Here is a 13849-nt window from a genome sequence, read left to right on the forward strand (position 1 = left end):
ACACACAGTCAAATCGTACGTATGGAGGCATAGCACACCACCACCCTGCTGTCGTACGCACACTACACACAATTGCAGTGAAAAAGTAGCAATCATTCTGTACGTGTCTGTATGTGTGTATTTGGCAAACAGATTTGCAAAACCCTCTTCTAATCTGCTTGAGCCTGGTCGACGACGTGTTTTGGCCGATTTATTAGCGGCATGATAACGATAAATCTCCGTACAGTTTCGGTAGCGTGGGAGAGATTGTGAAGATTGTGTGTGTGTGTGTGCCCGTTGGGGTATGTGGGAAGCAGTTAGAAGCATTTTATGTGTGTGATTTGATGAAAACGAAAAGTGTTTCCAGCCCGAAGGTTGAATGTTGAATCCGAAACAACAACAAAAAGAAAAGAACCAGCAACGAACCATCGAGACGTGTGTTGAAGGCGACCAGAAGGTAATTCGTTCCATCGTGTGTGGTGGAGTGAAGGCGGAACGAGAATCTTGAAAGGCAAGGTATGTAATGTAGTTAAAAGGGTGAGATATGTGTCCCCCCACCAACAAGGGGAAAGTGCATGGTTGCAGCAAGTGTATGACTGCAGCGCGTCACAATGTAAACAGTGAAGATGAAAGTGTCCCAAAAACACCTTCAAAACACTACTTCTAAATGCATATCAAATTCGTTGAATGAATTCACCCGGGGCTACTTGGATTACTTCCAAATGTGTGACATTTTCGAAGCAACACGCCTACTGTAAACAATGCGCGCCAGCCACAACCAGTCGGTGGTCGGGGTGTTGGAGGGAGAGCTGAACGGAGGGGTGTCGACAAATTATTGCGCAATTATTTTCGACATCAACATTCATCCCCACTCAGCTCTCCTCAGCAACACCTTAAAACTCGCCAAAGGTTAATGAACGTTTTCGGATAGTGTGGTGCGAGCCGGAAAGGGGAAAGAAAGTTGCAGTTGCACACACACACACCCCCCGCTTGGTGTCACCGTGCGCACCGCTACACGGGTTGCAGACCCGATCCAATCATAATCGATGCCGTTCGAGGCCATCATCTAGGCCCGCGGCAGCACAACAAAAGCTACTACACGATCGCTTACCCGCCACCCGGTGGCACGATCGCGATCTGTGCCGGTTGGTACGCAGCAAACAGCCTTTACTTTTACTTCTATTTTTAGCAACAAATCATAGCATGCCGGCCAACCCACCAACCGCCAACTCCCCAAAATAAGCAAACTGAAAAACACAACGAATTGGAGCCAAAACATGCGGCGAAACGAAATGTGCGCAAAAAGAACGACTCGTATGGTCCGAATCGCGATTGAACGAACGGCAAGACGATAAAGATGAAATTTTACAGCTGGAGTTTGATGGACATCTTTTTTGCGACTCATCGAAAGCGAAGGGAACACGTCCCGACGGTTGCACTGTTTAAAAGTGCACGGCTGATCGATGAGATTAGCAAGGTCGCGGGGCTAGACACGACACGTGTGTGTATATGGGAATTAAATACGTAAGCAACGGCGGATTGTCGATGTAATCGATCGCATGACGCGCGTGTCACACCGCACCATGTCTAGAAGTTGTATTGTATTTATTAAGTAATCGAGAGAATCAATGTTCTCCGCTCTCAGTTATGATCCGTTTCAGTGTCGCTGTCTTACAGCATTAGAGGTACATTCAATTGTACACACCAGCACCACTGATAAGCGCCTTCCCCACTGAAGGGGACTTGCTTCATCATGCAGTCGAGGCACTTCACGGAACCACCACACTGTCGCACGCCTATTACCAGCGACACGCTTGCACGGGGGATGATAGCGGTTGTTTGGTTCTATTATTAAACTCATCATTATCACTCCCGCCCCAAAGTGCTTCCCAAAAAAATACGACCCAAGCCCGGAGGCTCGACTCTTCATCGACACGCGTTTTAAGCGTTTGTTTTTGCGCTGCAATCATCTAACGCAGAATGAAGCGAAGCGCACAATCGCGCACAATTTCGTGGCCGAATGGTCCCACTCAAGGACTTTTACTTTCCCTTCCTCATCATCGGTGCCCACCATCCCATGCTCGCTGCTTCTGCGGACTGTCCGAACACGGTAGATAATTAAAGCATGGCCGGTCAGGTCAGGACGGGTTGTTTGTGCGATTTTTTTTTTCGCTCTAGCGTTAGAGGTTTTCTGCAAATCGGAAGTGTGCCCACGCTGCGTATCGTGTAGTTTTGATATTTTTTTTGTACCGAAACTATAAATTTACGCTCCCCAATTGTGAGCTGTATGAAGAACAAAAATGCATTTTAAATGCGATTTATTGATGAATTGTACCGGGTGAATCAAAAAGGCGTAGGGGAAGTCAGGGTTCGTTCGACACTGTGGGTAAGATCGAAACCTTGTCGTTTTAGTAATTATAGAACTTTTTGAAGAAAAAATTAGTACACCTTATTTATATTAACTTTTTCGAATATTTGAGTCACACTTCACTGATCAGAAACATTTCAATTGTAAAAAATAACAAAATAAACACTTCGTGGTTCTGATTGACAGCCGATTTAATTTTTTATTTCTGGGACATAAGGAATTTGTGGCGTTAATTCAACAAAATTATACTTTCCGTGTTAATAGTATTCTTTATAAGCGCTATTGATTAGTTCTGTATCAAAGTGCGTAATTTTTATATTAAACATTATCGTATAAATTATTCCCAAAACATGTGTGGCCAATGGGGGTAAAATCGACACCATACTTATTTGTAGTATGTAAACTTTTTTAAATACCGTAATTTGAAAGTACATATATATTTGTACAGAGCAAACACTCAATTAAAAAATACCTTAAAATATCAAGGATCTTTTAATTATGGATTTAAGCTATCATTCTCTCATAGAACGTCTGAAAACTCGGACCCAAATCATGTACTTAATGTATGGTTTAGACTGATTAATATTAATATTATTATGGCTTCGACCGTATTTTAGGCTTACTTTATGCCAGTTTAGGCTTAACTGAAGAAAACAATAGGCGCTGGTATGGACTTACATTGACCGATGTTCGTCTTTTGATTTTCAAGTTGGTAGAGAAAAATAAAATTGAACACCCTTCGATTTTATGAAAAAAAAAGAAGAAGTAGATTGTTGGATGATATTGGTTGCAAGGTTTTTTAAGGAATCTTAATCATACATTCCATTAACCAGATGCTATCTCCGCAGGTTCCATGCTATTTGTAACGAAATTTGTGTTGTGGCTTGTAACTTCATTTCTTTCGCATGTTTCAATAATGTGTTGTTTTTTATTTAAGTTCAACAAAGTATTTCGTAGCAATTTTAGGAAAAAATAACACAACTGGCCATCAGAGCTTGTTATTTTAAAAGTTATAAATAGTGTGTCTAAATCAGGCCACATGGTGTCGATCTTACCAATGCAGTCTGTCTTGATTCAACAAAAACACACTTTTTTATCAAAACATTTTCAAAATTAATCCAAGAACCGTAGTTTCTCGTAAGATAGTACATAATGAATTAAAAAAGATTTTTTTGATGTTTACTAATAAGTTTATAATGGCAAAAGTATTGCCATCAGGAGAAAACCTTAAGGTGTCGAAACTACCTCCACCTCCCCTAGTTGCTTTTGTTGTGCTCCACGCGTTTGGTACGAGGTGCGAGATCACCTTTGATTGATTTGGCTGGAAATTACGTCGAGAACGGTGTTCAAGGCTTTTTACCCTCGATCGTTAGGCGACGGCGGTTGTTTACGACAGGGAGCTTTAAAAGTTGTTTATTTACTTTTTAGTGTAAAGAGCGGCCCCATTCTCGGTCATGGTCCATGTTGTATCTGCTCGCTTATATAAATCCATTTTGAGTAATGTTTAATCACTAAAAACAGTCACAATTTAGTGCATTTTTTATGAACTTTAATTATTTATTTCAGTTCACGCAAAATGAGGCTAAATATAAAAAAGTATATTACACCATTAATAAACCTCCGACTGTAATTCAAACCCCCCAACAGAGCGAGCCATTTACTGTTTGTTCTAGAAGCTGCTTTTAAGCTACCATCCGCCCTGCTGTCTCCCCGTTTGTTTCTGTATCGCATTTGTCCGCTCCCATGTGCGGGCTTAGCGGGTTAGTTTGCTCAAGCTTATCAATGTCGCACGCAAGGGAGGCGAGCAGTACGGGTGCATTCTCCGGAGGACAGCCGTCAGCTCACACAAACACATACGGCACCAGAATATTTAATGCATCGCACGCACCACCACCCCGGTCGGTCGAATCTGTTCCGTTTTGCGCGATGCGTTTATTTTAAGCTGCACCTCGGTGCGAATGCAAATGCGGTGAAGGTCGCGCGCTGGAGACGGGGCTGGAATTGTGTATTATGCCTTTTTTGCGGCAATGTGTTTTACGCCTCTTTTACGGTTCTGTCCAAAGAATTTTCTGGACCAGACACACTGACTGAAGGAATTTCATTTCACACTTGATGCGTTGGCATTCTAATAATACAGAACCAATTTATTCTTCATTTCGTTTTAGCAGTTTTTAAGCTTGAATCGACGACAGTGTTTGGCGCATCTTTAACTCGGCAACATGTGCCCTTTTTGGGGTTGACTGGGCAAAACAAATCAATTTATCATTCGACCAATATCGCAAAAAGGCTCATTGATCCGTAATCCCATTAGCGAGACCACCAACCATTTAGAAAGCATATGGGGCACGACGAGCGACCGTCCGATCTGTGCCCTGACAGTTTGCCAGCTTTTTTTGATACCTACCCAGTGGCAATTCAATAATTCGCTCTTTCCTTTGCCAACACCAAAGAGACAAGACAAGTTTCGTTTGGCGGCCTGGACATTGGCAAATCAAACCCTCGGTGTCTCGGTCCGGTCATCAAAAATTTGGTATTACGATCAGTAATTAATCGTGCATTTAACGTGTAACGGCGACACATGGTTTGGTTATGTCGTTTTTGGGTTTATTTTTAATTCCCATCCATTCCGTCCCGATCCATTCCGTGTCCCGCCTCGTTCGTGTGTTGTGCCAATCCGTGCGGCGTTGCTGACGCAAAATCTATTTACCGCATTCCGGTTGGAGGGGTTGTGTTTTTTTCTTCCTCTGTTTTTAATTTGCCTTCTTCAATTTGCCCACTCCATAACAAGGGATGGAACGGAACCATTTATTGTAGGTCTATTTCGAGGTGTTGCCTCTCGTTGCCTTACCAAGCAAAGTATGCAATATCGATTAGCTCTCTGTTGCTCTGTCGATATTCATCAGTGCACTTTTGCATAGCGGCGGAAACCGTCATCCGTTTTTTGCTTTTCTGTACTTTTCTCTGCTCCTTGACATTAACATTTCCTTTCACTGAGGGGATTGGTTCATTTCTACGGCGCAAAAAGTCACCGAATACAAACAAAAACAACACCACACCTAAACCGGAAGCAAGAGCGTATCAGGTTTCGACCGGCACCGTCAAGACACGTGCCTAAGACAACAACAACAACAGGAAAAATGTTGCAACACCCAATAGACCGAAGCACATTGCAGGCGAGGTGCCGTCGTAGGTGGTTGTCCTTTTGTTTGCCGTTTGTGTCTTGTAACATACTGTTCCGACTGTCCTAAAGCACAGGTGCGCTCACACACTCGATTGTGCCTTGCTGAGCTTAAGCCCTACATTTGCATGCCAAAAAATGGGAGAAGGAAAAACGAGAGAGAGGAAAATGCAAACACACACGTGGTGGCACCGTTTCGGATGTGCTGCACGAGGAAAGTTTGGTCGTCCGAACTGGACGAACGATTCTACTATGCATTAATCGATACGTTTTTCATCGCTATGGAAACGAATATTGATACGGTATAGGTTTCAATAATCCAATAAAAGTTGCACATTGTGGTCTAATGTGATTACACTGCCTTCCACACGGACTGTAGAAAGGTTGTGCAAATTAATTTCAAAAGCAATTGATAAGTTTGATAGAAGAAAAGTACAGTAAATCCGAATAAGCAAAAGCGCATACAATCATTGCCAAAAATGATAATGACCGATCAAATGAAGAAAGGGTTCCCACTCTTGTTTGCTATCAGCTAATTTCTAATTACAGTCGTTGTCGCTGAATTTCGACTCTAACTCACCTATTTTTGTCACGAAGGCACCCATTTTTGACAGCGTGTCATAACTTTTGCCTCGTAGGCATCAATAGTAGACAGTGCGCATCAATTTATGTCTCTAAGACATCAATTTTTGACTGTGAGTCAATCGGTTTATTGACAAAATTTAACGTAATTTCTGAAACTGCGTGTTCCGAAATCATTGAAATCAAGTTAAGTAGTGAATAAATTCATTGAGAGAATTTAAAATATAAAATTGTTCCTATTTAACCTATTTTAGAAGTTTTCGTGCAGTTATAAAAAATTTGCATGTATTTTCAGGTGTAAACAATGACTTTAGAATTTGTTTGAATTTTTTAAAATTTGTATTGTTAAAAAAACAATCAAATTACACAGTTATTGTATTGTTTATGTGATTTTAAATTACAATTGTCAAAAATCTCCTCAAATACTTTTTAAAATTATCATGAGTCCCATAAGTGTCAAACATTGATGACTTACAGACAAAAATAGGTGCGTTAGAGTCAAAAATTTATGCGCACTGATAAAAATGATGCCTTAGAGTTGGTGGCAACAACTGTATGTTTTAGAGTAAAATTGATTGCATTGTGCTCTGTTGTGCAATTCATGTCAATTGAGATGCATTTCTAACTGTCTGTGACTATTTTTATCAAAACTACGATTTGTGTATAATACTAAAAGTACCATTTATCGTTTCACATTGATATTTGGGGGTTTAAGTTCTTGATCTACTTCCCTCTTTGTGTGTAGTTGTGCGTTTGTAGCAAAATGAGAATTATCTAAGACAGGGGTCTCCAAACTACGGCCCGCGGGCCGCTTGCGGGCCTCAAGAGCCTTTAATGCGGCCCGCGATGACTAAAGGTTAAATTAAATAGCTGTCTTTTCTGACTAATGAATCAAAAATTTTTTTTTTACTGCTGAAAGACGAAAATCAAGATTCAATAAAATAAAGCTGTAGAAATTTGATATATTTTGTTAGTATTTTCTTATTAAAACGAGATTTGAACTTCCACTCATTCTAATGGTGGCGTCGAAATGGCCTTTCACAACGTTGATTGTGAAGCAATGCGGCCCGCGAACTGAAAAGCTTGGAGACCCCTGATCTAAAAGAAAAATATTTAAGATTGTGTCAATTTTTGCTATTTAAATTCCCGTTTTCCCTTTATTTACAACCTCATTTTTACAGCATTTTAATCGCTTTAACCCCTTTTCTCGAAGCTGCTCTGTCGATGACTCGTTCGCTCTGTTTTCTTCATCTCTCTTTGTCGCTTCTCACCCGAGATACACGACTCGTGTTGTTGATAAATAAATTCAGCACGTTCCGTTCTGGATGCATTCTCGATTGCGTCATACTGAGTGTGTGTTCTCTCGTGCACGATCATTGTGGTCATCGTGGTGGTAATGTGATAGTGGGTAATTTGCATATTTCGCAAAGGGGGTAACAGGGGAGTTAGGAGGCAATGTGTCGCCAATGCCGTGGGGGAAGCAATCAAGGGACGCGCACGATGGATTAAATTTCACTTAACTGTTTGCACATTAATCGTGCGTTGATCTGCGTGGAGGAGGGCGGTTGTGCGTGCGTCAACCGCATGTATTAGCATTTTTTTTTGTTTCTCATTTTCTATTATCGATTTAATTGGTGTATAGTTTATTGTTATTATTATTCATTTTAATTTATTATTTTGATTATCATTTAGTCGTGTTGAATGGGTCCAACGTTTTGTATTAAGTTACAATTTGTTAACTCTAATCCTTTTACAGGGTTTTCCATGAGTTCTCATAGATGTGGGACACTTCCTAGACTCTTTCTTACGGGAAGTGAACTTCATATGATGGAAATTGGACTATATGGCACCTTTTTCGAACAGGCTCCTTGAAAAATCTTATTGGATTTGTCCAACAAGGGTGCTATACATTCACATTTGAATAATTTCATTTCAAGTAAGAATGAGGCAACAAAGTGTCCCACAGCTATGAGAACTCCTGGAAAACCGTGTATTTTTGGAATATTTTCTAACATTTCTGCATATTTTTCATTTAATCAATAAATATTTTATCTGATCACCTTTGCTGCAGGCTCTCAACCTTGCTACAAAAGTTGACTGCTGAAATGCTGAATTAAATACAATGATTCAAGCGCCTTTGTGTCCTCCTTTCTAACCTATTTTTCTTCCGAAAAGAAAAGCTCCATTATTCTATTCTCTCCGGATTTCGATTAGTTTCGTCCTTGTGACAATTTTTACAGACAGATGGTGGCTAATACGAGCTTATGTGACGATATGATGTCGCACCGCACCAGACACCAGAGACACGTTACAAAGAGTTTTCCTCTTCCCGCGGACTTTTTTTTTGTTATTGTCCTCCCACAAATTCACTTTTGTTCATACATTTTTCTGTGTCGCCGAGTTTTCGTTTTGTTTCCACGCCATGATTTCCCATGTCCCCTACCCCATCATTTACCCAATGGCGTGATTTGCTACGGATGCCTGTGCCGGAAAAAGGAACCTTGACAATTTCCTTCGCACCTGTGCTGTACCAGAACCAGCGCTTTTTCTCACGCTTTTTTCCCCTTTTCCCTTTGTTTTGGTACACAGAAGAGACGCGACTGGCGTGTATGTGTCTTTGTGTGTGCTGCTTGTGTCGATCCAGTGAAGGACTAACTCCACCACACCATCCCCCCCTCTTTCGACGGGGAATCACTTCATCAATAACCTCCGCAAGGCACGAACGAACGACTTTTCCGCTTTTCCGCCGAGATCGCAATCTCGGAGCGTGTGCAGTGGAGAAAGCACAGAACCAGCATGTGCGCTTACGGCGCATACTCACGTTTATCGATTATGCAACGGTGTTCAGGACATTGTTCAGGCGGTGTCGTCGCCGCAGGACCACCGGGAGGTCCTGCTGACTCTCGGTTCGGAGCGAGTGCTCTCCGTCTGTGCGCGTAACGCACCTGTATGAATGGAACGCAGGAAAAGCTCCGAGCTCCGAGACGGGGGCAAAACAGCACACGAGAGAAAGAGAGAGATATCTATGATCTTCGTTTAGTTTGGGGCTGTTGACTCTCGGGCAAGCTTTTCTGGACACCAATCGGGTCGGGTTTTGTTGTAAATTAAATTTTCCGAAGCAAGAACGAATGAAAAACTCTCTTGTCATTCCGAGTGGGAGAGCGACTATTTACGAACGAGGTGCAGCGAAAATCGACAAAACACATCCCCCGACAGGCAGGCGGCCATGCGCTTTGGCGCGGTAAAAAGGAGGAATTGGGTCCTTGCCGAACGAATGAGATCATGGTCCCGTCGTAAAGGATGGCTGGAAGATTTTTATCTTTCTTTGTTGAATAATGCCACAGCTTTATTGGAAGGACATGCTTTTCCTAGTAGAGAAAAATGCTTCTATTTTAGTTTTTGGGAGTATAAATGAATTCAATCTATATAATAAGGCATAAATTGTTATATCCAAAGTTAAAAATAATATACATAAACCTTGCCAAAATGTAAACATCATTTTCAACGTCTTCCTCTGGAATTTCGTGTCTCGCTATTTGCTGAAAATATTCCGCGTATTGTTGATGTCGGTGGTAGCAGCTCCAAACGGAAAAGCTGGGGGCAGCAAAAGCTTCCAGGATAAGTGGGGCAAATGCTCTCCCGCATTTTTAACATCGCCAAATTTTCGCCGTTTTCTCTCTCATTCTTGTTCTCAGTTCTCTCATGATAAAAAAGGACCCATTCTCATCGTCGTATCATCCCAAGCAAGCCTTGCAATCGAGAATGCTGAAAACAACCAAAAGCCCGCTCTCTCTCTCTCTCTTCGCAGCCGGACACAACAATCGTTCTCAATCGTGCCCGTTTTCGTCCGTGTTAGGTTGAAAAGGAAAAGCCTTTGGGAAGGAAGTAGTAACCGATCGAGAGCTCTAATATTCCTAACTGGAAGTCAGTTCGTACCAGTCACGAAATATATCCGGGTCCGTGTGCGTCCAGAAAGAGTTTGTGTGTGTGTGTAGTATCCCTGCTAGCTGAGGAGGGGAGGGTGTTGATAGAAAGGGTTGCCATCTCTTGCCCATGCAAATTGAAAGAGCATTTAATATGTGGAATAATTTACGCGAAAACCTTCGCCAACGAATGGTTTTGCAGGCAGAGTCTGCTATTATGCTACAGTGAGTGTGGCAACGTACGCGTGTGATTGTGCGTGTTCCTGTGTGTACGTGTGATACGCTTTACTGTGCACAATAAAAATGTGCAAAAATTGTGTCAAACATCAACGACGAGATTAAAGTTATTGCATCAGGCGACGACGACCCTCAAGGTGTATGTGAGTATTCGCGATAGTAAAACAGACAATAACTCATCTTTCTGCTATCTGGTGAAGCAAGAAGGGGGGATGGGAGGGAGGTGGAATTTTGGTGGAATTGATTTTCCCTATTGCTGGATGCTGCTGCAGTGAGGACGTGCTGGAAAAGCCAAGACAAACTCACCCTTATCGAGCGAAGAGGAAAGCGGGCCTTAGAGAATTACTCGAGCGTAAAAGAGACAAAAGAGGTTGCTACGCATACGCGTATGTGTGTGTGTGTGTGTGTGTGTGGGGGGGGGGGGGGGGGGATGGGATGTGGTCTCGAACAGAGACTGGCACTGGGCAAAAAAAGGATGTGTTGTAAAGTGTTGCCCCTTTACTTGTTTTCCTCCCCATACCATTGCTTCCTTAGCCTACTACGACGCATCGGTTACATGCTCTTTGTTTCTTGCTTGTGTGTGTGTCTGTGCATGGAGCTTTTCCTTGTCGTGGGCAATGGAAGCTCTGGTGTTTGTACTTTCGTGTTTGTTGCTGTTTAATTCCACCCACTAAAAATAGTGAACCGGAAAGGCGGCGGGGTGAACGAATTCGTCCAGTTTTCGTCCCTGTCGGGGTGAGACATCGACGACGCAAGGAAGGGGAGGGGGGCATAAACAGTTCTGCTGTGTAGAGGATTATTTCTGAGATTGAACAGGATTCTTGGTACTGAGGGATGTGGAAAGTGGGGTGTAGAAGGATAAATTAAATCCGGGAAGTTTTTTTTTCGTCCGTTGGTGTGTGTATTTCACACCCACACTAGAACTAGGAGATGTTGTAATCTTGGAAAGTGATTACGGAGTTTCACTCTCACTCTTTGTCTCTCTCTCTTTCTTTCTCTCTCACATACAGACACACTCACTCACATACATTCTCTCTAAATTTATAACGAAGGAAAATCTATCGTTAATTTTTCGCAGAATTGTGGTCTTTGCTTTGTTTTTTGGATTGATTAGCAAGAAGGCAGATTTAATTTATGTTCCTTTTTTTATGTGGAAATATAATGAACTAAAAATAATGACAGGCGCAATAGATAAGGTATCGGCTTGAAGCCGTCAGCCTCTCAAGGACGCAGCTTCTTGTATACTCTTTTTTTGTCGATTGTTGTGCGTTGAGAAAGGAGTTTCGTTTACATTTCACAATTATAACTGATTGAAGTTACAAGATTTATTTTATTATTGAGATGATTTTTTTTTTAATTTTGAAGTCCAATGATTCAATTTACTTAAAAACGTTCTCTATTCTTTACATAATTCACATTAATTCTAGCATAAAAGCCTAACCGTATTGTTGTCCCAAAGACGCAAAGATTACATCATACGGAGCGAAACCCCGTTTTATGACATTGATCCTTGCATCAGAATATACTAATTTGCTGCTCGCTCACCCGGCGATTGTTGTTCGCCACGAGGTAAACAAATTAATTAATCTTCAAACTGTGCTTCTCCTATCCGCAGTACCAGCCAGCAACACTGCAGCCGCGCTCCCGTATCACACCCCCCTCAAAGCACGAATTGTTGTTGTGCTGTTACGTTTGCGAGTTAAAATCAAAATCGTCGCCGAACTAATGCCATGCCCGACCTAAGTCACGTAGGCCTAAATAAAACCGCTCATGCTCTGCTCATTCCATCCCCCTTTCTTCGTCCCTCCACTCATGTTGTGTCTCCATGTGACATGTTGTGTCGGATGTCCATTGCTATTATATGCCGCTATGGGCGTCTCGGGCAGAGCGTCGTGACGAGAATTTATGCATCAAATGGAGCTATAGACCGATGCACGAAAAGAGAGAGAGAAGCCCTTCCGTGTGAGCGTTTTTTTGTGATAAAGAGAGCGCCACCACAATGTGTGTGTGTGTTGGTAAACAAATGTCCAACAACAAATATTTATCTCACCATATTAGGGAGAGGGTGGCTAGTAGTACTACTATCTATCAGCAGGGCTGTGTTCGACGACGACCCAAAATGACGACGCCCCCTTCTGGAGGGAGAAAAAAAAACAAAAAAAGGCCAAGAAGCGAAATTGTGCCATCATCGATTCGATGGTGTGATGATACGTTTACCGGATTGTACTAGAAAGAGGGGCCGTTCCGGTGTTTGTGTGTCTGCCAGAAACGTGCCAGAAACGTGTGCGAACGAAAGGCACTCATAGGGAAAAAGCCATGGAAAAGCTTCCTGGGCTGTCTCTTCTGTCAGGTCGTCTTGACGCAGTTTTGTTTGAAAGTTTTCGGTAAAAGTTTCGTCCGTGTGGGGCAAAGCAATGTCGTCGTTATCGAGAGGGAAAGTACACTTTGCCGGCATTCCCTTTTTTTTGCCTCTTGTTTTCTCGGAACAATCAGACGAAATTACACCTGGGATGGGAAACAGAAAGTTGGGAGGATTTTCACAACGGATAATTGCTGTCGACACAATCAATATATCCTCGTCCGCGCCTGCCGTCGTCTGGATTTCGGCTCCCCGAGACACGGTCCTATAGCTCCCTGTAAGGACACGCGGCCAAGCTACGGCGCCATTTCTTGAGAGCCGTTTGTGTTTCGGTAGAAGATGAAGGCGGTCTAATGTCGTTGTCATCCTGAAGCGCAAAAAAGGTTTCAAGGACAGCGAGAAGAATAGTCTCTCGTTTTAGAAAACATTGTTTCGAGCATTGTGTTCGAGTAGGAGATGTTGGAGCGTAAACAAGATACGCTGCGATGTCTGCGGGCAATAACTAATCGTGGGAATACACAATGTTTTTTTAATGCTGTTTATAACCCTCTAAGGCTTCTCTTTTAGGGAAATTATTGTTGGTGCCGTAAACCATGTGCAATCAGTCCCTTTAAACCGGAGCAGGAGCATAAAAATAAATTGATAAAAATTCCACAGCAATCATTACGCGTCGGGAACGACGATCGATTGGTCACCCATATGATATGCCCCCTGTGAAGGAATGTCCGTATCGTATATCAGTTGATTAGCCAGTTGACAGCAGCCAGCCAGTAATTATCGATTACAACATTCGGTTACAATTGAGTCGGTGCCTTATCAGTTAAGAACCGTTGGGGAAAGGTATAGTGTTTTCCCCCTCGTCTGTTGCTGTTTTGCGACAACACTCCTCTCTGATTAGATTGCTGCCAGATTGGTTCTGGTACTTTGTGTGGAGTAAACGATTAGAGGCAAGCTTATCTGTGATCTGCGTGGAAAAAACAGCTGTAAAAGGTACTGCAGAGTGTAAACAACATCGAAACCTTATTGTCTACCTTGCAAACGGAAATCCGTGTGTCGTATGGCGGTGGTGTGTGTGTGTCATACTTTTCCAGCCATCGGGCAATCAAACTGTTTGCTAATACCGTACCAAACGGACTTTCGCTTCGCTCGACTGTCTACTCCACGCAATTGTTTCACTGTGGGGTTTGTGTATGATGCCTTTATTTACAAGTAATTTAATACTG

The 13849-nt window shown here is 42.4% G+C and overlaps 1 protein-coding gene across 2 annotated transcripts in view; it reads left to right on the plus strand.

Annotated features, from left to right (window-relative positions):
• The first annotated feature begins 84 nt into the window (after nt 1–84).
• Nucleotides 85–13849, plus strand: part of LOC120950670 (protein FAM13A) — a 37609-nt gene continuing 23844 nt past the window's right edge. The window contains exon 1 of one of the 2 annotated variants that reach the window (XM_040368897.2): nt 85–495. The gene's annotated coding sequence lies outside the window, so the exon portion shown is untranslated. Of the gene's footprint in view, nt 496–10046; nt 10411–13849 lie in introns of those variants that run through there. The other variant, XM_040368896.2, reaches the window with a different exon arrangement.

The sequence above is a fragment of the Anopheles coluzzii genome, chromosome 2 (genome assembly GCF_943734685.1).
Source record: "Anopheles coluzzii chromosome 2, AcolN3, whole genome shotgun sequence".
Lineage (NCBI taxonomy): Eukaryota > Metazoa > Arthropoda > Insecta > Diptera > Culicidae > Anopheles > Anopheles coluzzii.